At 35.9% G+C, this 25,875-nt stretch overlaps 2 long non-coding RNA genes across 6 annotated transcripts in view; one reads left to right on the top strand and one right to left on the bottom strand.

Moving 5' to 3' along the window:
- Positions 1-25,875, top strand: part of LOC148224060 (uncharacterized) — a 113,468-nt gene that overhangs the window by 84,113 nt on the left and 3,480 nt on the right. The window lies entirely within an intron of this gene.
- The window catches only part of LOC148224059 (uncharacterized), a 52,016-nt gene continuing 33,432 nt past the window's right edge, over positions 7,292-25,875 (bottom strand). For 2 of the 5 annotated variants that reach the window (XR_015803396.1, XR_015803397.1), the window contains exons 2-6: positions 21,916-22,034; positions 21,258-21,339; positions 20,318-20,427; positions 9,944-10,014; positions 7,295-7,846 (exon numbers count right to left, since the gene is read on the bottom strand). This is a non-coding gene — a long non-coding RNA (uncharacterized LOC148224059). Of the gene's footprint in view, positions 7,847-9,943; positions 10,015-16,070; positions 16,138-20,317; positions 20,428-21,257; positions 21,340-21,915; positions 22,035-25,875 lie in introns of all 5 variants that reach the window. The other 3 variants (XR_015803398.1, XR_015803395.1, XR_015803394.1) reach the window with 3 other exon arrangements.

Genomic DNA, 25,875 nt, shown 5'->3' with positions numbered 1-25,875 from the left:
CAATTAGACTGGTTTAGTCCAGTAAGTTCATTATGTTTTTTCTTAATTAATACAGTATATCATTTTACAATAAGCATTGTTGAAGACAAATTCAGCTGAGTATAGACATTTTGTCATACATTCAAGGGTCTTCAATTAAAAAATAAAAATAAATATTGATTTGCTTTTTTTTTTTTTTTTTTTTTGTTTAAAAAACATGCTTCATAAAGGAGACAGTTGTGATTCCAAATGTCATGTCAGTACTTCTGGTGCAAACTCAAGAAGGCACCATTGCCAAGGTCTAATATATAATTGTATCCATTTTGGAGACAAGCTGAGCTTATACACAGAGAAAATCTGTGGTTTGAAAATAATTAATTCTTATTAAAACTCTATACAAGTACCTAAAGCCAAATTAACTAATTAAGACTTACGATTACCACACAAAAATATTTTAATTGGTACTTTGTGTTTTGTTTGATCTAACATGTAAGACTCTCTAAATCCTGATGTAAGCATCGTGTTGAGACTCAGGTTCACACAGAAGCTCCTACTTTTCATAAATAAAGTTGAAACTCTGATCTCCTGGGAGGCCCATCCAGTCAGTGACTAGGTTGGACTCGATGATCTCAAAGGTCTTTTCCAACCCAGTTGATTCTGTGATGAACACTTAGCTGGGAGCTCTGGATATCTGTTCCCTCTGAGCTGTAAACCTATAAAGTTATTCTTTTTTATCAGACAATAAATATTTAATCTCTGTTTTCTTGAAATGGAACAATTGAGATGAGAGGTACAGGAAATATTAGACCTTTTATAATTTTATCTCATGTTCCATTCCAATCCCTGTAAGTGTTAATATCCATGGAAAAACATAAAATCTTGTCCAAATTCTCTCAGGCCCTGAGAAGAAAATGATGCTGTTTCTAATTAAACATTTTCAGTGCTTACCTAAAAAAGCAAGGTGGTGTACTCTGAAAGCATTAACAAATCTTAAGGTGTCAATACATGGACAGATAGAAACTCTGCAGAAACCTTTTATTTTTAATTCTCTTTGCCCCCTGAACAGGGGGACCAGCTGGAGTCTTTCACCCACTAAGGCATCAACTATAACTCAAACCAGCAATCAATACCAAAAGGAGATGTTTGATGAAAACTTCTCTTGCTTTCTCAGCTTCAGTCCCCTTAACCCACACTGAGAAGCTAAAGTAAGAAAGAGGAGCCCTATTGATGTAAAGGGCATGGCGAGGGATGAAAAAGCCATGTCAGAATTAGAAAAGGTAAACTTCTTTTTACAGAGCTCTTCAATACAGTGGATTGAACTCAACAATCCTGTAATTCTCTAAATTAGACTGCTTTCATGTAAGGCTCAGAGTTGCTGTGTTTTGAAGAAAATACATTTGCATCCTTTGGAGACATTCAACACTGCTTTAGAAAGCCATCTAGGGAAAGGTCAATGGTGTGAACACTGGCTTGCCTATAACCTTTCATTTCTAATGAAATGCTCTGCAGACTCCCGAGGGGAAAACAGCTTGTAGAGCTCCTATAAATTTTATTTCAAAAATCAAGTTCCCACACAACACATTTAGAGAAGCTTTTTAACTCTGCTGCCCACCACCTTTCAGGAAAATCAGTAACCTTTAGCTCTCATCTTGTCTGTGCCTTAATAGCCAGGGAGGGACATGTTTAAATTCAGTCCTATTTTTCAAAATTGTATTTCTGAACAATAAGTTTTCTGTAGGCTGCTGCATGGTACAAAGTCTTTCAGGATAGAAGGACTGTCACGTTTGCAGTTTTCCTAGAAACATACTAGCTATTTTTACATATAGCAGGAGAAAAAGTAAGGCTGATATCAAAACGCAATGCACAAAGCAGAACCCTGTGTTTAACTGCTTTTATGGATGTTTCTCGTAGCTCAGATGTCACTGAATGAGGATGTCACTGAAAATGTGGTGTTATCAATAATTGCAGCTGAAATTGAGTGAAACGCTTAATTGTGTTGCCTTATTAATAGATTGGATTCAAACGGGTGGGATCAGTTCTTTTCCCCAGACTTGTTAGATAAAAGTGAGCCATGGAACAGGGAAAACATTCCAGCACCGAGCAGGGACAGCAAACAGGAAGTAGTTTTGCATCAGGATCAGACTCTGTAAGTGAAATGTGACTTTAAGGGGACAAAAGTTTGTCAAGAAGTCAAATAATGTTAGCTCACACAGCATTAAATGTCCAAGAGCTTAATTTAGCAGATGAGCTGCTCTGATAAATCTGTTTCCTCTTCATGCCAGATTACCAAGAAAAGGATAAAAAAATTCCATTAAAGAGAGGAATAACAGGATATTTTTGATAAGAAGTTTCTAATATTGGCATATGATTATGCATCATGAAAAGAGGTTTTCAATGCAACCATAATGGAAAGTTCACACACAGGTTACAAGGAAGTCCACATACCCAAATTTCTTTTGTGAAACTTGTAAACTGCAACCACATAAACCCCATGATAAATCAAATGCGTGAAAATACCCCTATTATTGATAAAAGGTGTCAAACTTCTTAGAAGTTCTAAAAATATACAGAAGCTCTATCATACATATCCTTAATATTATATGTCATTCCCACTAATACTTATGAATAAGAAGTCCAGGATCCACTGAGAGTTACAAAAGGAAGAATTCTGGATATTAACTGTCGTGCCAATGTTTTAAGACATATGGCATACCTGATTTATTTTATTTTAAGCTGACCTGAAAAATACTTGTTTAAATCTGAAAAAAAAAAAAAAAAATCAAATTCCTTAGGGAGCCATTAAAACCATAACTTACATAATTCCAATTATATCTTCGTCTTATACAGATATCTATATATACTTAAGTATATATAGATATGTGTGTGTTTCTCAAAGTGAGACTTGGGAAGGCTAAGTCTTTTCTTTGTTGGGTATAAACCAAAAGCAGAATTTGTATCAGAAGTTTGTGACTGGCCTTCACGTTTCACAGAGACTTCATTCAAATCAAATTGGGTCAGGCATCACACGATGGTGGGATTTCATGCTGGCATCCTCCACCCTGGCAAGGCCAGAGGACCGTGTGTGTGGGTTGGGGAGGGTCCTAGGACACAGCATTTCACACAGTGAGTAAGAGAACTAGGGCTGTGCTCTGATATCAGACAATTTCAGACTGAAATAAAGGCTTATTTCCTCCTTTCCATCACTGGAGCCACTCACTTACAGCCAGGAGCTGCAACATTCCCACTAAATACAGCACAGTGAGCTGCTCTCCAAATCACCCAATTTAGAACACTTTGTGGTCTGCTCTTTTCATACTTCCAGACATTATTAGATAGAGTCGATCTGCTTAGCTCACAGAAACAGGAGTGCAGAATGCAACAAAGGAAAAAATAGCCTTGAAAAAATAGCTTGACATTTTGACTTTCCCCCTAGAAATAATTGGAGTCATCTTTAATTTCACCCAGGCTGAAGAGATAGTATGCTAAATAGTCAAGTGCTCTGTTACAGTGGTCTGGAAGAAATGCAGACTTATATTTTAGTTTTTCTTGCTTTTTTAACTACTTATATAAGACACTTGAGATTAGACATTGGGGCATCAATATCTTTTGCTGGAGAGTTAGTTATTTGGTAGCTACATTTTCTACTTTTAAGTTGGTGACATGGATCATAGAAAACAGTCCTAAACCATATCCAAATAAAATAAAAATTTATAAATGTTACTCAAAAATAGAAATATATTTTGACAAGCAGCTAATCAAGACTTGTTATAAGGCATTTTGCAGATCCTTTGGGAAAGCTGCAGCATGGTTCATTAAAATAGGATGGGGAAAACAATCTGTATTTAAATTTATTTGATGCCGAGAGTTTAATCAGAGAGGAGAGCTCCTTCTTACTTTACTAAAATGTCATAAAAATAAAGCAATATTAAAAGAGATACACATTTATCTATTGAAATAAATGAATCTATCTTTTGATAGATAACTACCCTGTGATCTGCTTTTACTATTTGAAACAGCTGCATAATCTGCTTTATATAATTAGGAAAAAAAAGGAAAATAAAAAGAAAAATATTATAGGGTACATAATAAGTTTTGGGAATATAAATTTATTTGTAGACAAATAATGGGCAGGAACACAGAAATAATTTTATTCCAGGAAAATAAAATTTTCACATTTTGCTTCCGAATCCCTAGAAGAGCAGGTAAATTAATGGTCAATATTTCAACCCATAGGAGAAATTTTAGATATCTCCTAAAAAAAAATAACAAAATTTATTCTCATCATGAAAAGCAGAAGAAAGCATGATTGAAATTAATTTTACATAGAATATCAGAGATTTTACACAGAGCATCAAACCATCTCTACATAGACATGGCTTTAAGCAATTAAGTCCAAGTTCTAATCTACTCTGAATTTTCTTCATATCTCCTCACCTTGCTATATCTCTTTTCTCTTCCTCCTCTGCTACAAACTGTTGATAATCTTACCAGTGGCCTTTAACAATGGAAAGAATTTATGCAAAAGGGTTTGAATAAGTTCTCAGAGGAATGATGCAGACTGCGAGGGGTACCCAAAGCTCAGGGCTGAGAAATGGTGCTTGTGAGCAGGTGAGTCATTACCTGTGAGAAATGAAATACCAGCAGCTGCTTGGGGAACTTTTGCACAAACAAAGCCCCAAGATCTGGAGCTCTTCCAGGTCAGGATACAGAACCTGGCTACTTTTCTGTTTATTTCCCACGGAGTACCAAGATTAAGGCTCATTCCTTGCAGATTTAGCATAAATACTTATCAGCAGCTTTGCTGAAGTTTTGCAGGTGCTCTGGGGGGATTTTTTTTTTTTTTTACTTAGAGAATAACATGTAAATACATTCTTGTTTCTTTGAACATCCTGTTCATACTGATAGCACTAAACAAGGTTTTATACATCTCTCTCATTTCCTGATAAATTATATTTATTCTGATAAGCTGGAAACTTCCACACCTTCTTAGTAGAGCATTTTTTTTTTTTTCATTTCTTTTTCGTTTTCCCAACTACCATGGCATTACATTGAAAGACAAGGTGAAGCACCTGGCTCATCACACGTGAAAAAGCACAGGTGCCATACGAAAATTGAAGCTGAAAATAATGAAGGAGACATCAAAATTCCTTTCTTACTGAACCTGCCATCATGTAGGCTCAAGTGCAAAGCATCAAAAAGCTAAATAAGAGCCAAAATTTCAACCCTTGCTTTGGCATTGACCATGTGTGATTCTGAGTAATCTCTCTGGCCCTCAGCAACAAAACCTCATGTATCCTCATGTTATAAAACATTTTTTAAAAAAATATAGTGAAAGTCAAAACAAAATTGCTGTTACCATTAAAATTATTTCCTCTACTACATGCTTCTAAAAGACAAAGGAATGAGAGGAATATTTTGTTTCTCTCCTGAATACTCCAAGATAAGGTATGAGACTGAAAAGTAACCAATATCTTATGATCATTGTAGTAGGATCTGTACCAAAAAACATCCCAAAAAACCAAAACAAACCTTGACTGAAAAAAAAAAAGTGAGATGTATTTGTCTCTTCTGATAGAAAAACCCCAACCCTGCAACCAATCAACCAATTTGTGATTTGTCTGAGTTATTTTCTACTATTGAGAAAACCCCATATTCTTTATTAACTACTAGATTTCGCCTATGTGCAAGAAAAAGGCCCCATTATATTGTTTGCATGTTACTTTTTCACCATCCCAATTCTCACCTGCATCATTCTCCCGTTTCACAGAGTTCTACAGAGAGAAATAACTCTTTCTATGTGTTTAAATAGTAAAAACCCAACATCTAAACAAAGGTGTGACGCAGAAAACTCATTGATATTCTTGGCATTTGATTTTCATTCAGGTGTATGTGCTTATAAAAAGAGTTGTCAGACAACTCCCTGGTTTCAGAAACCTATGTCTAAATCATCTCTGGCATTTCCCACTAAACTTTTCAGTAGGAGTTTGAAATACATCACCCTGTTATTTAATCCTGACTCTCCAAAGAATTTACCTATTAGCATTTGAAAGAATCTCTTACCTTTAAAGAAACCTTTACAGCCACAGTTCTGAAAATGCATAACACATCTTCCTTGGGACATTTATTTCTGTCACAAAGATGAGTAGATATCATGTATTTCACTGGGGAAGTTAAAGTCCTTCCCTCAGTATTTCCAGACATTGGAAGTAATAAGGATGGATAATGACAGTTGCCTTTCTTGCTGTGCTTACAGATTTTCTTCAGCTTGAACAAATTCTTTTGGTCCCCTTCTCCAGTTTCTCTGCACTGTAACTAGAAGGGATGGGAAGAACTTCTCTCTATACAGTCCTACTCATTATAAGGATGAATGAAGCTGAAATTGAAATCTGACTTTCTCAAAATGTACCAGACATAAAAGAAATATATTTTTGAATATCTGGAAATGAGAAAATCATGGGCTGGAAATTAATTTTGTATTAAATAAGGGTTGGGCTGTCCTAATAAATAGGAGTCAAATCAAGCCAGGAATAGAACACATTGCATGTTTTGTCAAAACCAGAAAACCTGCTAGTCTGTATTAGAACTGTTATTAAGACTGTCAAAATCTGTTTGGAATAACACAACAGGGTGTCATGACAATTCCCATTCCAGTTTATTCAGGTGCCATAAGAAATATAAAATCAGTCAATATTTAAATGTGTGGATTTAATTCTTTAAATCACCCATATTAGAAATCTTATGATCTCTCTCTCTACATATATATGTATTTTTATTGATATCTTCCTTTTTGCCACAAACCCTAAAGTAATGAAAAGCAATGCTTGTCTTTTTTCCATTGAAACAATCATAGCTACTGTGTTTCCTACCAATAAAATTGAGAAAGGCCAAAGCATATCAGATGTTTCTGCATTTATTCACTACTCAGAAAGAAGTCTAGACTTTTATATTTCAAAGCCACTCCAGAAGACTGGAGCTGAAAGAAACCAAAGGTTCCCAAGTGACCACAGTATAGCAGTACTTTCTCTTCTGGTACAATAACACTAGGAAGCAAAAACACTAAATATTTTATTTTTTTTTTCAATATTAGCACAAATAAAACCATGTGCTCCCTGGACAATGCCTTTTCATATTAATTGAGCCTTTGGGTGACATTCTGACAGTATTGGTGTCCAGAAAGTAGAAATTATTCCAAGCTCTGGTTCCCAGTGGAAACTCCTGAGCAGAATTTCAGCTTTTTACCAGGGCCAACTACAGATGTACAGCTTTTTTTTTTTTTTTTTTTTTTTTTTTTTTTTTTTTTTTTTTCTCCCTCCCCCTTATGATGTTGTTTTTCACATAACAAAATCAGGTACAGAAGGACAAATTATGTAAAAACATAAAATAATTAACCAAAAATCATAACTTCATTGTGAAGCTGAGAAAAAAAGGTACCAAATCTTTTCTTGATTTAAAAAAGCAGTTTTCTAAAGGCAAAAATTAAATGCTTAATTCAAATACAAGATTTTATTTTTTATTTCACAGTGTTGTATAAAAATGAAAACTAATTTATTGTAAAGCTGTTTCTAACAGTTATTTATAAATATTTTTTTGGTTTTTAAGAGAAACAAAACCAAGGTTGTATCTTTTTTTTTTCATTTACAGGATTTTATTTGTTATTTATTTTTATAAACTGTTTATAAATGAGTATCTGATAAAGGATTTATGACCACTGAAAAGCAGTTACAAATGCACAAGCTGTGACTGGTTCAGGTGTTGCTTACAGGCCACCAAAGGAGGAGAACTTTTCTTCATGTGAAACAGAGCTGTTGCAAAATTGGCATAATCCCAATTATCCAATCCCAGCTGGCAATGTTCTTCAGAAGGGTCTCTGCAAGTAATAAGGAGAGACAAAGAAGAGTAAAGAGAAACTGTAGAAATTTGAACTGGGTAAAATTTAACTGGGAAAACGGTAGAAAACCTTTGTTCTTGTGTGCAAACAACACCAGATATTTTCTATTGCCAGTGCTCTCTGTAAAGCTGATATCTACGGGGGGGTTTTATGTGTTTTTGGAAAACGTGATTAAAATTAACATTAAGCAAAACCGGTCTTGAAATCAGGAGGGGGAAGGAAGAATTTCTGAGAGAAGAATATACTGAAGATTTTGAGTTCGATAAGTTTCACCTTAAGGGATTATCTTGTTCTCCTTAGACTGTTCCACTTCCAGAGATGCAGTGAACTACTGCTACCATGCACTTAATAAATTTTGAGTGTGGTGCACAGACCCCCTGAAGAAAAATATTCTTTCTTAGTCAATCCAAAGAATTTGTAAAAAAAAAAAAATTGATCACTAGGAGAAGTCACACTTTTCTGGGTATTTCTCAGAAGTGAACATTTTGATTGGTTGCCAGCTGAACTCCAAAATACATATACATATATACATATACATATATATACACACAAATAAGAGGATTATTTGTCAAATTGTTTAAGAGAAATAGATTTATGCAGTGCTGGCATGTTTATGTGAACAACACCCCATTAACTCCCAGAAACTCCCTCTGTTTCTCTTTCTTACAGAGGGGTCCTGGTTTTTGTTAAGTCATGAGTTTGTTTACATCCAATAAGCAGTATACATTTTGCATATAGTAAGTTGCATTTGCAAGTGCACAAATCAGGTTATTTCACTTATCTCTGGTTCCTTCAGTGGTAATGACAAAATATTTTGGAGTAACATCTTCTTATATGTATCCAAAAAGGTCGATATGGGACAAAATTTGTTCCACAGGGAAGCAGGATATTTACATGGCACTAGATCACTAAATATTGTCTCTTTTACTGCTTTGCTTTCTCTGTAGCCCAAAACAGGATGGGGCATTTATTGAAAAATCTGGCAAAATGTACATTTGCCACAGAGAATGAGTTTCCCTGGTTACAAAAAAAAGTTTCTATTGATAGTAAATATTGCCCAAACTCTTAAAAAAAAACAAACAACGACAACAAAAAAAAAATCAAAATAAGGCCACATATTTGCTTTTGTCCCATGAATGGGTAGAAACTGAATCAGGGTCATAACCTCAGTTTATGAAGTAAAGGCTTCACTTGCAGAGGCTGGTCCTGAATGGAAATGGTTTTATTTGAGGGATGTAGCACGGTGCTGGGTATTATTAGGATTGATTGTCTCCATATATATCAATAACCTTGATTTGAGAAAATGTGTTGAACTATAATGAAACCTAAAATGGAAGAAGACAATCGATATGAAAGGGAGAAAACAGAACATATATATATATAAATAAACATAATATATTGAAGAAAGCAGAAACACGGACAGCTGTATCCTTTATATGAGCTTTATATAACCTCATTAAATATTTTTTACAGACTTTTCTATAAACAATGTTAGGAGTTTGGCGTGTCTTGTGGCAGAGATGTCTTTTTATTTGTACTAGAACATGGACGTCAAAAGCAAAATAAAACTTACTAGACTGGCTTGTTGGATTCCAATAATATTCCCTTATATCACTGTAATTTGATATAAATGCCAGGAGGGACAATTACACTGTTATTGCAGTCCCCATTTCATTTCTCCAGCAAAGCCTGTTATTTATTTACCACCTTCTCATTGGGTTGTTTTCAGGCCCACATCCCTAGTTAAATATAACCCTTTCTGCTTTTGGTGGCTGTTAGGATATTTCATAGCTATCAGTGAGGCATCTGTGACTCCTTCAGAGTTAGAAATGAACTTTTATGACAAAAAGAAGAAAACAAAATGTGCTACATATTCAAAGTACTAACACTTTCTGCCAGATAGTATGGATGCTCTTCCAGTTTCCATCTAAATATTGCTGGAAAATGTTAATGAGCATTTTGTCTACCAAGATTTTCTGGGCAAGAGCATTCAATAAAGAGCACTATGTGAAGAAAACTTCATTGTGTTATTTTTTGAGTAGTACAAATCGTTAGCAAAATCTAAGTTTTAATTACCTTTGAGATTTACAGCACTGATTTGGCAGATCTCTCCCTGTTTTCATCACAGCAGGAAAAGCCGAAGCAGCCTAATAAAGACAGGTAAGCATAATTGTTCATTACACATTACAGCTTCTAGAGGGGATTTCACTTGCTGCTGAAGCTTACACCACAAGAAAATCTTAAATTAACAAATTCTCTCATATCTTGAAGCAGCAGTATGAAATGTGAGGGCACTCTCAGGCAGTGCCTCCCTAAATTCTGACTTCCAGGATTATCAGACCACTCTGCTGTGGCTGCCAGCTTTGACACCACTGACAGAGAAATATCAAAAAAGTTAAGTCTGAGACTGACAGGGAGAACAAAGAATGTTACCGGTGTCAGCATGATGCTTCCTGACTAATGTTAAACAATAGGAGAAGCTTGGCAGCTGCTGGGCAAGAGATGGGATATTTTTTCCCTAATATATCTGTTAATTTTTAAAATAATAACAGTGGTATCGGATCAGGTCTATTTATGTTGAAATAGCATGAAAATCCTGAACTCTTTCCCTATAAAGAAAAAATAGCTGAATAAAACAGTTGTGTTTAGAGACGCTAATAAATGCAACCTCAAAAAGCAATCTCTTCCTAAAGGCATCAGTCAGTTTTGTAAGGAAATAATTCATTTTCTTCTGGAAGAAATAGATGATTTGACTCTTAATTAACAGCTTTAACTCAAAAGAAGTATAAAGAAAGAGAACAGAGAACAAGAACTGAAATGAAATCATTATGTCTATAGAAGAAGATTAGAAGCCAAAGTGTTAGAAATTTGTAAGACAAATTTGCAGTGGGTGATGATCAGAGTATATTTGGGAGAAAAGGGGAGAACAGAGCAGGAAAGGGAAATGGAATATTTATAGAATGATGGAAAAATGAACTTAAATGGAACAAAATAATCAGCCCAGTCAATGATCTGCTAAATTTAACTTCAAATGGAATCCTTTTCCTTTATACTCATGGTCTTTTAGACTTTATTTATTGGTACCATAATGCATTTCAGGCTATCACCCCAAAAAGAAGGTGTAAAAAAAGAGCCAATCTAATAAGAACAAGCATGAAAGAAAGTGGTTGATATGTGTCTGGTGTGACTAAAAGACTGTTGTTAAACAAGGACTAAATGGATGGCATAAAAGTGCTGCATGAGTTTGACTGGTTCAATCACAAGATTTTATACAGAAACAGTTTCAGGATCCCACCCTGGGTGGATGTGTCATGGATGCTGCATGAAGATGATGCCATACTCACCAGTGACCATTCCCAGGACATTCCTATTGCTGAGCACAGGAAAACAAGTCCCACTGGAACTGTGAGAAACTCCCTGGTGTAGAATTGGCTCCTGTAAATCGGGAATTCTCCCTGGCAATTCCTGGCCCTGTTTCAGGGCTTGAACAATGCAGGCTGCACATCCACTGCCAGTCTGCACAAAGTCATGTGGCAGGAGCTCCATGCCACATTAATTTCAATATCTGAAAGGAGGGGATCCTGGACTTGTTAACATAAATGTAGCCTGACTCCAGAATACACAACAAGAGCTGTTTTGTGTGTCTCCTTTTCCTCCATCCAGCTGGGACTCTAATACAACTTTGTAGTAACAAATAGCAAATGGAGCAAGTTTTCTCTGAAGCACTAAGTCTCTTTTATTTCCTCTTCTTTATACTGATCAATGTTAATTCTGAAATTTTCTGCCAACACACCACCAAGTTGCCTGCAGTGTTTTGCAGTAGGTAACATATCGAAAAGGTAAAATATCATCAGGTTTTACTTTATCTGATAAACATGGTCAGAAGCATACTTGTATTCTATTCAAGTAGACCCCCTTCAGCTGGAAACTAATGCCCTGTAATTACACACCTTTCAAGTGAGACATGGTAATGGCCTCTGTGCACTCTGCTTGTCTATCACAATGAATTTTTCACTGCTATATGAGAATTCATGAAAATGAAGACATATTCAGAAAAAATACACGGATTTTGGTCAGTCATGTTTTAGATTAAGGAAGTTTTTTTCTTCTGTTGTTTGTATTTTCCTTCATGTTTCTACTTCCTTTATCCACATGTGAATTATATGCATGCAATACTAAAATAAAGGTGGAAGAAGATGCAGAAAGTGACTAAAAGTTGTAGAAAAAATCCATTCTCTAAATACAAACACAAATTAACTTTAAATAATCATAAATATTTAGATGCAAATGGCTAACATAGTTTAGATGCAAATGGCTAACATATCTATTTTCTTACTTGTGTATATGAAAAATTTAAACCAATTCTTAGTATATAAACAACTTTTAAGAACCTCTCTCTATTATCATTTAAATATTACAGTCCATGCCAAAATCTCTGAATTTTGGGCACTACTCATAAATATGTACACACACAGTTTTCTAGCACTGAAATAGAATGTTCCCAGACTTGCAGCAAAGCCTCTGCTTGGTCTGCCTATGAGCAGCAGCAAGTATATAATAATGTCTCACCCTTACTTTCATTGTTACCATGAGGGGAATAAGAGCAGTCATTTCCATTTTCAGAGAATTTTGTTGCTTTAGCACACAGCTGTGTTTGCTACATCTGTGTTCATTAAAATATATGTTCCATTTCTGGTAATTCCCCCAGTTCCCCTTATTTTAGTGAAAATGAAACATAGACATGAAATATAAAAAAAAATCTAATATTTCTATAAGTCAGATCATGCATCAAAAGATTCTTCATTTTCTGGTATTTTTGTCACTGGCAGTGATATAAAAAAATGGTAAATAACCCAGAAAATATTGTTCAAAGATTGATCATTAACAGAAACAGTAACACTTAGTGTCATTACACATTAACCTCTTGGAAAAATTATTTCAACCATTAGCAAAAATTCCTTACAAAATATCAGGAGTCAGCATTCTCTACAACATCTGCATTTTTACCACTTAAGACATCTTTCATTAGAGCTCAGCTCTAATTATTTTATTTCTTGCTCAACATTTGAGTAGGTAAACATCTTTTAACAAGTCAGATGAAAGGCTTTGTACATAGCATTAGATTTTCTAAAAATTGTGTTTCTTAGTTGCAAAGTTAAGCTCTCAATTAAAAAATACATTTGAGATGTATGGTTGTTATTATTATTTCCATAACCTGATGCCCCAACATGCCCAAGATTATACTTGCAAGTATAAACTTCTGCTTTCTTTCACTTAAATATTCTGCCATTCTTATACTCTCTTTCCAATAACATTACCATGAATACTTAAGCAAGAATATTAATAAATAGTAAAAGTAAAGAAGGGTTGCTTGTATATTATTGCTTTCTCTAGTCCCAGTACTTTGGACTATGTTACTGAGTCTAGTGATAAATTTTTTATAGCCATGATTATATCTTCAGCAAAACAAAATTTATGTACTATTTATTTGGTCTATAAAAATGCAGAGAAGGAATGGATAAAATTACTTCATCTGGTTTAGTGCTAAGGCAAGGAATTTAAGGATTGTATCTCCGATGAGCCACCCTAACTGCATAAACTGAGAAGAGGCAAAGAAAAATCTGGTTTTTTTAATGAACATGTATAGACAGTTTGTATTAGCCTGTGTGTAGGCTAATTGTGTGAGAGAGGTGAGAAAAGGAAGATGGCAGGTTCCAAACACCCTTTAAAACAATGTCTTATTTAACTGGGAAAAGAATGGAGAAGAAATTTCTGCTGTATAGAAGAATCTTGGAATCAGAAGTTGATTTTTCCTGAATATATGCAGATTTTACATAGCATGTGAACCATATACACTTTAACTCATTTTTCAGCATAAGTACAATTGAACTGTGTCGTGCCTATATTCACTTGATCACAGAAATTTCAAAGATATGAGGCACCCCATGCCTGTATAGCCAGCAGGCTTTCAGGTGTCTAATATTTATATGTAAATCAAGTTCAGGGAAGAAAATGGTGTTTTATGGCATTTATTCATTTTTATTCCAGGGACAAAAATCAAAGATATTTATTCTCATTAATTAGTACTGATAGAAACATTTCTATTGCAGGGCGTTTCCAAAAGTCCATCCTGAAACGAGTGGATACTCAGTCCTGCCGTAAGACATGCTGTTAGAGTAGCATTTTGTTAACCACCACATATGTCAGGTTTTACAGGGAATTCAGTAAATCTGGCAGTGGCACTCCTTCCATCCAAGTCCCCAGCTCTGCCAGAAACCCCAAAAGGTCATTGCAACCATGACTTACATGGCTATCCTTGACCCAGCATAAATTAGCAGTGAAACTCACAAAAAACAGCTTTACAAGACTAATAGAAAGGCACCTCAGATGACTTCGTGGGCAAGGGCTCTTTGTCTTACCAGAAACCCTGGAGTCTCCTCTGTAGCACAGCATTTTATGGGTCACAGCCTGCACATGTTAACATGTGATAGAAAAAATGAGGAGAGGAGGAAGGGTAAAAAGAAGCTGCAGGTGAAGATCAGAATAGTGGCGAGTTGAACAGTGAATTAAGACCTCCTGAAGATGCAAGTAATCTGAGAGTTAACAGAGATCACTCGTGCTCCCTTTGGCAACACCTTCCTTGCCTTGGAGTGAGTTTCCCCAATCTGTAGCCCCCACAGAGATCCAGTGTGCAACAGAGGATCTCGTGCACCATTTCAAGTGACAGACCATAGGCATGAGATGAGCAGAAGATATTATATGCCTGGATTTTGCTTACATTTGGAAAGAAATTCTGTCTACGAAGGAAAAAGCAGCCGTTTCTCATCAGGATGAGCTTATGTGTGGTGGTCTGGAGAGGAAAAGGACTTTGTTACTGATGGCTTATTTATGTTCATTTATTTTTAAATGGCAGCTGTCTGAAGCTGCTCAGTGTTTGGAGCGTGAAATTAAGTCTCAGGAGAGATGGATTAGATGATAGAATGCCAGGGAGTCAATCAAAAGTTCACATTATAAGTGGTTTACCCTATAAGCTCTGAGAACTTATCACAAAGCTTCCCAGTATGTCATTTGCTAGTTGCAATTGTTTTTAAAATCCTGTATCATAATATATATGTAGATACATATATATAAAGAGAGAGATCAGTATACATAGAGATATATAAGTGATATATAGATATGAAATTTCTTTCATATTACTGGCATGCATGCACTATGAATACCCAGGACTACGGTATATTTCGTGTAAAGGCAGTATTGTTTTCTTCTTTCCTAATGAAAACATTTAATAAAGACAAAAATGCCATATAAACCACTGAAATGCCAAATATCATCTTACACCCTATGAATTTGACATGAATTCTTGCCTGATATGAAATCTTTTTTTCCAGTTTATTGTAGTGCCATCCACTTTTTCTATTATATTATCTTGAAATAAAATCTTAAATGATACTAGTCTTTGAGACATTTTTGGAAGGAACAGGGAAAGAGGGACATTCTAATTAAATGTACTCGTTGTCGATGGCAATTCAACATTTTCACTTCCATAACTTCACCAAAATAGTTCAGATGAAACATGATTCTTAATAATCAGAGACACAAGAGCACTATAGAGCTGGGGCTTAATATTATTCTTTGACTTGACACTGTTGGGGAATACTTTTTTCCCCCTGAAATATATTTAATAAAGCAATAGCAATCAAACTGCTATAGTAAACTAATAGAAATAATGAAACTCCTTTAGCACCCAGGAACTCCTAAGAGTGCAAGGAGACTATATATTAATTTAGAATCAATTCTTTCATTAATTCATTGCATTCCTCTTTCATAATTCTCACACAGAGTCACGGTATGACACATGTAAAAGCAATGGGTGAGAAAACAGGGGGATCATTTAAGATATTAGTTTACCAGTAGAAAGAGGAGTGTTGATCTTTAGGAAGGCATCATAAATACCACTTCTGAAATTTCCAATTCCCTCTCTTTTTTTTTGTATTTGAAACCTTATATGTCCCCAGATGCTTTCTTTAGTGGGAAGGGTGGGGGTTGGCTCTCACTGGGAAGTGCTGCAGGAGAGATGATCTGTCAGCAGTTTAGCAGATCAGTTCTGGGTTTTAATGGGAAATGCAGTGGTGGGATCCTCCTGTCAGCAGGGGCAATAGCCTGGAAGTCTACAAGGAGATATCATCAGTTATTGCAGACTCACCCCAGCCACTCCATCCTCACATAAAGAGGGGGAATAAGTATCCTGGCCTTGCAGGAAAAGTAGCCACCTATGAGGAAATGATGAGGTTAACATTTGTGCATTTTTTGCATATTATTAGGTTTTGGTAATTAAAGAAATGTTTGAAAGGAATTACTTTCTGACTCTTACAGAGAAGCATCTTTATTGGATCCAGCAGGACCACCAACTCATATATGGTGCTTAAAATGGGATTTTTATCTCATTTGATCTGAACAGAGCTATAATTCAGGAAGGAACCAGAACCCTTCAGCAAATACATACTCAGGAGAGAGCCCTGAAGCGACTTCTTTAGGCCAAGTGCTGCTCTAAATGCTCTACCTGACCTCTGAAAAACACCACATTTTGATCATGGTTTTCAGGGTGTGCTGAGGCCAGTTGCTCCTCCTGGTGCTGGCTGAGAAGGGAGTTAGCTTCCATTAAAAATTAAACATATCTTTTCCAGCAGTGCAGATCATTCTTATTTGGGGGCAGAAGGGAGGAAGAGATCTCAAATCCCCCAGCTTAGCCTGATGCAAAATTTGATCCCTGACTTTGTGTGTTTCATTAGCAGACTGGGAGATCATGATTCACATAGCTCTAGTCCCAAAAAGTTCTGCATTTCCTATTTGATGCATTGATCCTTTCACTTAATAGCTAGCCCTTAAGCCATAATAACTTACAGATATATGCATTTATTCTACAATACTCTGAAAGGCCTTTTTAAATATTCATCCTATTCTGCTAAATAAGCAGCCCTCCTTTCCAGGAGGCCTGTGATTAACGCTCCTTTCATCCATCACCACTCTACACTGCCTTTGGGAAAGCCTGATCCGCTTGCTGCTCCAAAAAATGGAACTTGAACCAGAACTTATTTTCCCTGCTTCTGCTACTGCCAAGTTTCAGGACTTTAGGCAAACCACTTGACCTTGCTGCATCTCACTTTCCTCTCCATTAAAATGAGGATAGTGCCTGGCTTCATAAAGCATGTCAGTTCTACAGATTAAAATGAAATGCTATGGATGGGCTTAGTACAATGATTCTATACACCATGGAAATTTCATCCTTTAAGACGATGCCAATGACAAAGCTGTCAAGCCAAAACTGCTCCTGGCAGCCAAAATCTTGTATCAGCACTATGGCCCAGTGCCATCAGCAGGGCCATAAGTAAGGGAAGGGACGCATTTATTCAGCTCATTTGACAGGATCATCATCGGTAGCTGGACTACCAGGCTTCTTTTTCTCTTTTTTCAAATGAACACAAAGTATAACCCGGTCTTAATTTATACAGGTAACACAAAGAAATGCAGGAGGTGCATGGAGAATTCTCTATTGAAAAGCAAGCTGGCAGCACAACACGCTGTTCAGAAATAGTTCTAATAATAGTTGTAATCTAATGCTGGTTTAAAATGTTGACCTGCCTATTTGGCTAACTATTCTGAATATAGTGAGATAATTATTTCTAAGTGGCAAAAGTTTAATTGTATATTAAATTAATGAGTAAAAGGCTTCTTACTGCTGTTTAATAAGTATGAAGAAAATACACTTAACTTTTCATATACTGTAGTCAAATTACATGAGCAATAAGTGCACATTAGATGTTGTATTTATTACATCAAATCTGTGAACACTGCTAATACATTAACATTTAAAAAGGTAGCCCATGGCAAGTCAATTTCACAGCAATTAAAACTGAAAAACTGGTAATTGACATTTGATAAGTGTGTTAATTGATATCAAGCTTGCTATAGCTAACATGTTAAATGTCAATTAAATCCATGTGTTTTTACAATTAGAATTTATTAATAAAGAATCTAATTACAAAATGTTGGTTATGTCAGTTTATGTTAATTATGCAACAACTACATTTATAGTGGAAAAGTTTCTTCAGTCACCAATAGCATTTTAAAAATTTCCCTATTTTTTAACATTTTGCATCGTATACATTGTCATTTTTTCCTGTTTTAGGTGTAATGGAGGGCAGGGATGTTGATTAAAAGTGTAGAACCACTGGTCCAATCTTTTTGAAAGAATGTATTGTGAATATATTCTATATTTAATTGGGTAAGGATTTAGTAAAGCCAGGAAATTAATTTTTGTCATTGTTCAGTGAAAGACTTGAAGGAGTGAGCCAGAACCATGAGCCACAGTGTAGAAAGCAGTGGACTAAGAGAAATTCATGTAGGGAGAGAGAGTGTCAAGCACCACAGACAGGGAAAGACCCAGAGAAAAGGGGAAGGAGATGGCTAAAAAAAGATGTTTTAGGTCCTCAAGGCATACAGAGGGAATGAAGAGAATTACAAGAAGGGAAAAGAAGTTGGGGAAAGTGAAAGAAGAAAGAAAAAGAAAGAAATCAGATTTCTATGCTATATCTTTTACAGGTAAATACTTTAAATTAGTAAAAAGAAAACTCAAATTATAGCAAAAAAGGAATAGTTTTTTACTGATATCCTCAAATGCAAATATTAGTGACATTTATAAAGATCTGCATTAACAGTTCAAATTCTGTAAAAATAAGTTTCCATTAATTTTCACTATTTTTATATTTTTAGCCTCAAATTTTAGCTGCTGGTTTGGAATTTAAATAGATCTTCCTTTGTGTGTTTTAAGATCACTGCCACCAAAGGTCCCCTTATCTAACAGAATTAAAATTGGTCTTGTTTGTTTGTTCAGAACACTTGTTTCAATTGTCACTTCTGCTACTGCAAATTCTACAGCTTACTTTGCTTTTAATTTGACACTAATAGGGAGAAATTGGTTTTATTTCCCAGCTTGTCACATGTTCATCTCCATTTGGGACAACATGCAATGCTACCTCCCTTCACTGTGAGAATGAAAATTAGGTTTACACTAAAGCAAGATTTTGTCAGGAAAAAATATTTTGGCCTGACAATATCTGTAATTGAATTCTTAGAGAGAGGGGAAAGTTGAGCTGAACATATTTAAAAATTAACTTCCTTTGAAGTCTGAAGTGCAACACCGTTTGTTGCCTTTAAATTAAAATTGGTCTAGCAAAGCAGAGTGGCAGGGGTTTTTTTTTAATTATTAAGGAGATTTTTATCCCTTTTCCAACCAAATTTAAAATTTAAGAAAAAAGGTGTACTTCAAAATTCTTACAGAACTGCAACACTATTCATGAAAGAACAGCAAGAAGACAGGATTTGGAAGAAAAAATTGAGATCAAGTGGTAAAAAGCTGTTGTATGAGCATACATAAGTAAAAGTTTGTAGTATTTGATTAAATACCTGTTTAGTAAAATCCCATGTCTTTGGCACACAGTTCTTCTGTAGCTGTGCATCTCGTGTACTCTTAGCCAAAAACATTAGCAGTGGCCTTTCCCCAACATCATGACAGAACCACCAGGTTCTTAGTGGATGACAGTTCCCACATGGCTCTGTTTGATTTATTTCTGCTACTCTGACTGTGCCTCTAAGGTTTAGAGATTCTCTCCAGCTTGGCTGCAAGTGACTGTGTTGCTTTGTTCATGTCATATTTCCTTACATGTCCATATGACCACAACAGACAAAACAAGAAAATCTCTGCATGTTTTGTCTCTGAGAGAGGTCTGCACAAATATATATATATATATAAAGTTACAGAAGGGATTACTACCTCAGAAATCATTATTTAAGGATGGCTAGACCTCCTTGGTTTATAACCACATGAATATTGGTACTGTTAAAAAATCTTATTGGTACTGTTAAAAAATCTCAAACTCCTTGTGCTTCTTTCATTCTTATTTCCTGCATTGCATACAAATCCCAGAAGCTGTGAACTCTCCAATAGGAGAAGGATGAACAGAGGAATATTAGGATGCAAAGCATACCTCATGGTGTAGGCTGGACTGCCATAATGGTCCAATGTGCTGAAAGATTAGAACCATTAGAATGTTTAAAAAAAGTAAAGGAAATAATGTTTCTCAAAAGGCACCGGCAAACTCTGTGAAATCTGAGGTCACAGTTCATTGGAAGAAAAAATTAAAAAATCCTCTTAAAACTCCCTGTGAAAAAGATTCCTCATTGCCCAGAGGTCATAATATTTCTCTGGAAAAAGTTTTTTTTTTTTAATTCAGGTATTATTCTCCCAGCCTATACAGATACTGCACAGCCACTCTCTGGCTCTCATGCTCTTTAATGGGATCCACTGTCATAAAGAAAGAGCTGAAACAGAAAAAAAGTCGACCTGTAGTCTTGGGCTTTCTGATCTATATGAGTGATGCAAAACCCAGTTACCTGCTCTTCTGGGCTCTTGCTCTTGAGCTAAGAACACGATTTTTTTGCAAATGTCTCTTTCCTCAGCTCCTCCTTCATACTCATATCATCCTTGTCAAGTCTTCTGATGGCTAGTGAAAACCAACATGACAGAAATCAGCATTTTCCTAATTCTGTGTTCATGGAATATCTCTGCTCAGGACAAGACAGTTCCATCTGAAGATTAAATCCTCAGCTTTGATTCCTGTGCAGCTTTGTGGTGTTTCAATAGCCAGTTTTTTGGGACCACTCTTGCATGAATAAGGCTGGAGGAAACCTTCAAAGCTCCTCTGTAACATCCTTTATATGGCTTTTCAAGTATCCTCATAAATTCTGCTTCTGATAGTAATACACTTGAGATACTAAGCTTCTCCACAGATCTAAAATTCTATCTTATATATTACAAGGCAAGACATAATAAATCAGAATATGTTACAGCTGTTAGATGTGGAATTCCAGTGAAAATGCATGCAGACCTACTAGATTCAAGTAGTTATTTCAATTTAGGAATAATCTCATGTCACTTAAAATATACGGCTTTTAAAAGTTCATTTTTTAGTTCTGCTCATATATTAATATTATGGGGGATACTAACACAAGCATTGATTTCTCAACCAGTACTTGAAAATCTCTGTCAATAAAAAAGATATTTTTAGCATAGGCATAGAGATTATGCTCAGGATAATTTATTTCTTAACCTGGATACCTCTTTGCCCACGTATATGTCACCTAAATCTTGAAGACTTTCTGAACAGCAGCTAAAGGAAACAGCCTTTCATCTTCTTGTGCATAGATGCAGGTTTCATCCAAGATATTGTCACCCATTTTCAGTTATTGCATTCCTTTCAGTGGCTTTGGTACCAGGAACCAGGTTTTTGATGCTAAACCTGACATCCTAATCTCCTCTGGCTGCATGACTTACGTTGTTGCATCCTTTCCTTTCCAAGGACGGAAGGTAAATCGTCTTTCTTGCTTCCAAGATCTTTCAGCAACATTTCTCAGTTCTGTTGAGGGTTAAGAATGAAAACAACATAGATTTTAACATATTTTCTATTACACAAAGGAGGAGGTAGGCAACAGGAATTATAGGATCCATTAATATATTATCAATTTTAGATAGAATTCATTTCCTTCAAAATTTTATTATTTTTATCCTTAGGTCTATTCTTTTCAGTGACAGAAAAGTAGAAATAGTTTCTTTTTTCTGTCTCTAAGGTCTTTAGAATAATTTTCTTCAGTTTAATAAAGTTGTTCAAAATATCTGCAACATTATTAGGCCCAGCATTTAAAGAATTCAAATGAATCTTCAAAGTGCTCAGCTTATGAGATTTGCAAAATTAACTTTGTAATTACAGTATGCAACAAAATACCTGATAAAAAGAAGAACTGATAGGTATTTTCCAAATGAATGGAGTTAATTTCTAGCATTAAACATTATGCATCCTGTCTCAGATAATTTTGGTTTTCCTGAGGATGGGTTCTGTAATAGAGACAGATTTCCCAGCCATTACCTCTACAGAAAAATATCAGACACTACTCGATAAACTGCATATTGTCAACCTGCTCATTTCAATATCTACCGGGCTTTGAGAAGTGAATTTTGAAGGACAGATCCTATTTACACAAATGCAAGTCTTGTTCTACTTAGAAGCTTTGCTTGAAGGCTTCCAGGGTCATCTTCTCATCCTTTCAGTTTTGACTGAAAGAAAAATAAAAAATAGAGAGAATCTTTGAAAACAGAACTTTCTGCTTTATAATTAGGGAATTTGGTTTTGTAACACATTGGATATGATGTGCAATGGCTTTTTGATGTAGAAGCCCCCTCTTCTTTTATCTCAACACAGAGCAATTTTATGTAGAGATTGAGGACTGGGGCTGTTTGGTTTTTTCTTTACACATGTGACATTCTGACTGTAAATCAAGAAAGTAAAATTTAATTCCTTATTAGCTGCTGATGAGAGCAAGGATATTAATCTTTTTATTCACATTGATTTCTACTTTTTTTTTTCTTTTTTTGTTCTTCTTATTTTTCCCATCTCCTTCACACAGCCTTTAAAACGTCGTGCTGTCATTATTCACAATCAAAACGTGAAACTATCCTGTATTTCTAAGCATCTGGTTCTTTCATTGAGTAGTAAGTTACTCAATTCCTGAATCTAAATAACACAAGTAATCAAGTCAAAAGTAACGTAGAAGTAAATGTTATAGAGTAACAGACTTTCTGATATTTACTGGGTAGATATACTTTTTATTCATCATTCACACCTGCCAAATAGAGGATGCTATATTTCCTTGCATCCACAAGCACACTTACAAAATCATCTATTTAAACCTTCATTTTTACCCATAAAATTATGCTGGAGGCAGACAGATTTGCCTGAGTGGACAAAAACATAAATTTAAGGAAGAGTTTTGAAAACATACACACATCATTTAATATCCAGACCCATTATTAGTAATGTTGAAGATGGTGGCATGAGAAGCCAGAGTCAAATTGCATTTTGGAGCAATATGTAGTCAGATGTTGGACAGGCCAACATCTAGTTTTGCATTTTAAGTAAATTATAGCAAGGTGGCAAAATGGTAACTGAAACCATACAAAGTTGTACAAAACATAGTCAATATATAGACTTTCATCTTCAGTTAAATAATTTATTGGAATAAAAGTAAGAGAAATGGATATAATTAGTAGTCTTATAGTTTGCATTTTATTTTTACAGATTTGAAAGTCATTAGAAGTTTGGGGACAGGAGAATAATTTAATACAGACCACAAGATCCTGGAAAACTTAGCAGTTATCTGGTTTGCTCCATTCGCAGCTATTGCATGGCTCATCGTGCACCTTCAGCTACTCACCATGTAAGTGTATCTGCTCAGTAAGCTTCAGGCAGGAAGGACACAAAGGACCTCCAGGTCTAAATTTTCACACCAGTGCATCTTAACTTTGACACTCCAGTCAGGCTGTGTTAGCAGGCACAGAAACTGAGACTCTCATGGCTACTTTGCCAGCATTTTCATAGAATCATGGAATGGTGTGGGTTGGAATGGACCTTCAAGAGCATATTGCTCCAACCCCTGCCATGGGCAGGGACACAGTGCACCAAACCAGTGTTTTTTGCTCAAAGCTCCATCCAGCCTGGCTAAGAACATTTCCAGGGATAGAACATCCACAACTTCTCTGGGCAAACCTATTCCAGTGCCTCACCATCCTCACAGGAAAGAATTTTTTTCCTAATATTTAATCTAAATCTAGGCTCTTTCAGTCTGAAGCCATTTCCTCTTGCCCTCTAACTACAAGCTCTTACAAATAGTCCCTCTCCATCTCCCTTCCCTGGTTTTGGAAGGCCACAAATAGGTCATCCCAAAGCCTTCTCCTTCCCAGGCTGTGCAATTGTGTCAGCCTTTGCTCACAGCAGAGATGCTCTATCCGTGTGATCATCTCTGTGACCTCCTCTGGGCTCACTGCAGCAGGTCCATGTGCTCCCTGTGCAGTGACCCCAGCTCTGGATGCAGTGCTCCAGGTGGGCTCTCACCAGAGCAGAGCAGAGGGGCAGAATCCCCTCCCTGCCCTGCTGCCCATGGAGCTCTGGATGAGCCCAGGACACGTTTGGCTCTCTGGGCTGTGAGTGCCATGGCTGGGTCATGCCCAGCCTCTCCTCCTCCAGCACCCTGAGTCCTTCTGGGCAGGGTTATCTCCATCTGCTCATCCCCAGCCTGGGTTGGTACTGGGTCGTCCTGACCCAGGTGCAACACCAGCACTTGGTCCTGATAAACCTCATGAGATTCCCATGCACCACCTCCTGAGCTTGTCTAGGTTTCTCTGGATGTCACTTCATCCTTCAAGTATGGAAGGAAACATTTAAACCTTATCCTCTGCAATGAAAATACGTACTATATTTTAATTCCACTAAAAGTCCTTCTGGAAACATCCATCTCCTTGATTCTAAGATATGTTCTGGAACCCACATGAAATAATTAACTGCATATACTTGAAGAAAGCTTATTATAATTATAGCCATTTTTATTATATTGTCTAAGTTAACTTCTGGGGTAAGAAATAAACAAAAAAAAAACCGCAAACAAAAAGTGCATTTCAATGGACTTGTTTAATTAAAGAATTGTTTATTTTTATTCCATAGCAGTGATATCTTCAGAAGGGTTGGAAAGGGAGAAATTTAGTAATCAACTATGCCATACCTAGTAGGTATAATCTCTACTGCAACTTGTTTTTCTTTTCTGCTTGCAAATTAGCCCCCTCCCAGAAGGGAAATTAATTCTAATTTAACAGCACTAAAAGCCTCTTGATGTTCCTATCTGGACACCCTCCAGTCTTTGAGGGAATTATGTCATGTGTATGGCTGTTTTCCAGCTTCTTCCTGCTTTCTAAAACTATGATGTCCTAAAGAGAAAATCTATTTCTTGCAAGCTTTTGGAAACAGAGCAGATAATTAACTATCACTTTCCTTTCATGCTAATTTTGGAATATTGCTTCTCTATATTTGAGTCCACATTTGAATTTGGACATTGAAACAAAAGTAAATACAAGCAATCTCGTAAAAATATGATTAATTTTTGTGTGGCATATAGGAAAATGAAGAAACAATACTCTCAGTGTTTTATCCACTTAGAAAATAAAATATAATTTGAGCACTGCCTCAGTTGTTCTCATGTTATTTTCAATTCTTGCATTATGAAAAATGGAAAAATAGGATCTGTAAATAGCTCATTTTTTTTCCCAGTACATTAAATCAGATATAAAAAAAAGAAAATCAATAACATTTTTTACTCAGATTTCAATGCAAACCTTTCCTGATCATAGAGCCTTTTTCCATTTTCAACGTACAGGTCAAAATAAACACCCTTTATTCAGTCAAGTACCTGTAAATTTGAAAGCATATAAATCTGGACCTGAACATCTGCTGGTTTGATGGGTTTTAATCAAAAAAACAGTTGTGCTCTCTATTTTATTTTCTTTGGCCTAGAACTACAAATATTAAAATATTAATGTATGAAGTACTATATTTTCCCCACAAACTATCCCACTTTTTTGACTTAAATTTTTTTTGAAGAATTGTCATACTGGTGTTCATACCATTGTAGAACAGTTTGGGGCCTTGTTTTCTTTTCTTTTTTTACTGTTGTTGTTTCAAAAGAATTTCTTAAGGATGTACAACAGAATTTCCAGATCTAAAAAATATTGCAGAATAGTAGAATGGTTTGGGTCAAAAGGGACATTAAAGATCACCTATTGGGAGCCCTCTGCCATAGGCAGGGACACCATCTACTAGACCAGGTTGCTCCAAGCCCAATCCAACCTGGCCTTGAATACTCACAGGGATGAAGCATCCACAGTTTTTCTGGACAACTGGTCCTAGAGCTTCACCACCTTCAATAGCAAAGAATTTATTCCTAGTATCTTATCAAAACCTGCATTCTTTCAGCTCAAAGTCATTCCCCCTTGTCCTGTCTCTACATGCCCTTGTGAAAATTCCCTCTCCATCTTCCTTGTAGCTTTCTTCAGGACCAGGAGGAATACAATT

Source organism: Sturnus vulgaris, chromosome 4, assembly GCF_052056855.1.
Source record: "Sturnus vulgaris isolate bStuVul1 chromosome 4, bStuVul1.hap1, whole genome shotgun sequence".
NCBI classification, from domain to species: domain Eukaryota; kingdom Metazoa; phylum Chordata; class Aves; order Passeriformes; family Sturnidae; genus Sturnus; species Sturnus vulgaris.
The sequence above is the reverse complement of the archived record's forward strand: the minus strand, read 5'-3'. Positions and strand labels throughout refer to the sequence as shown.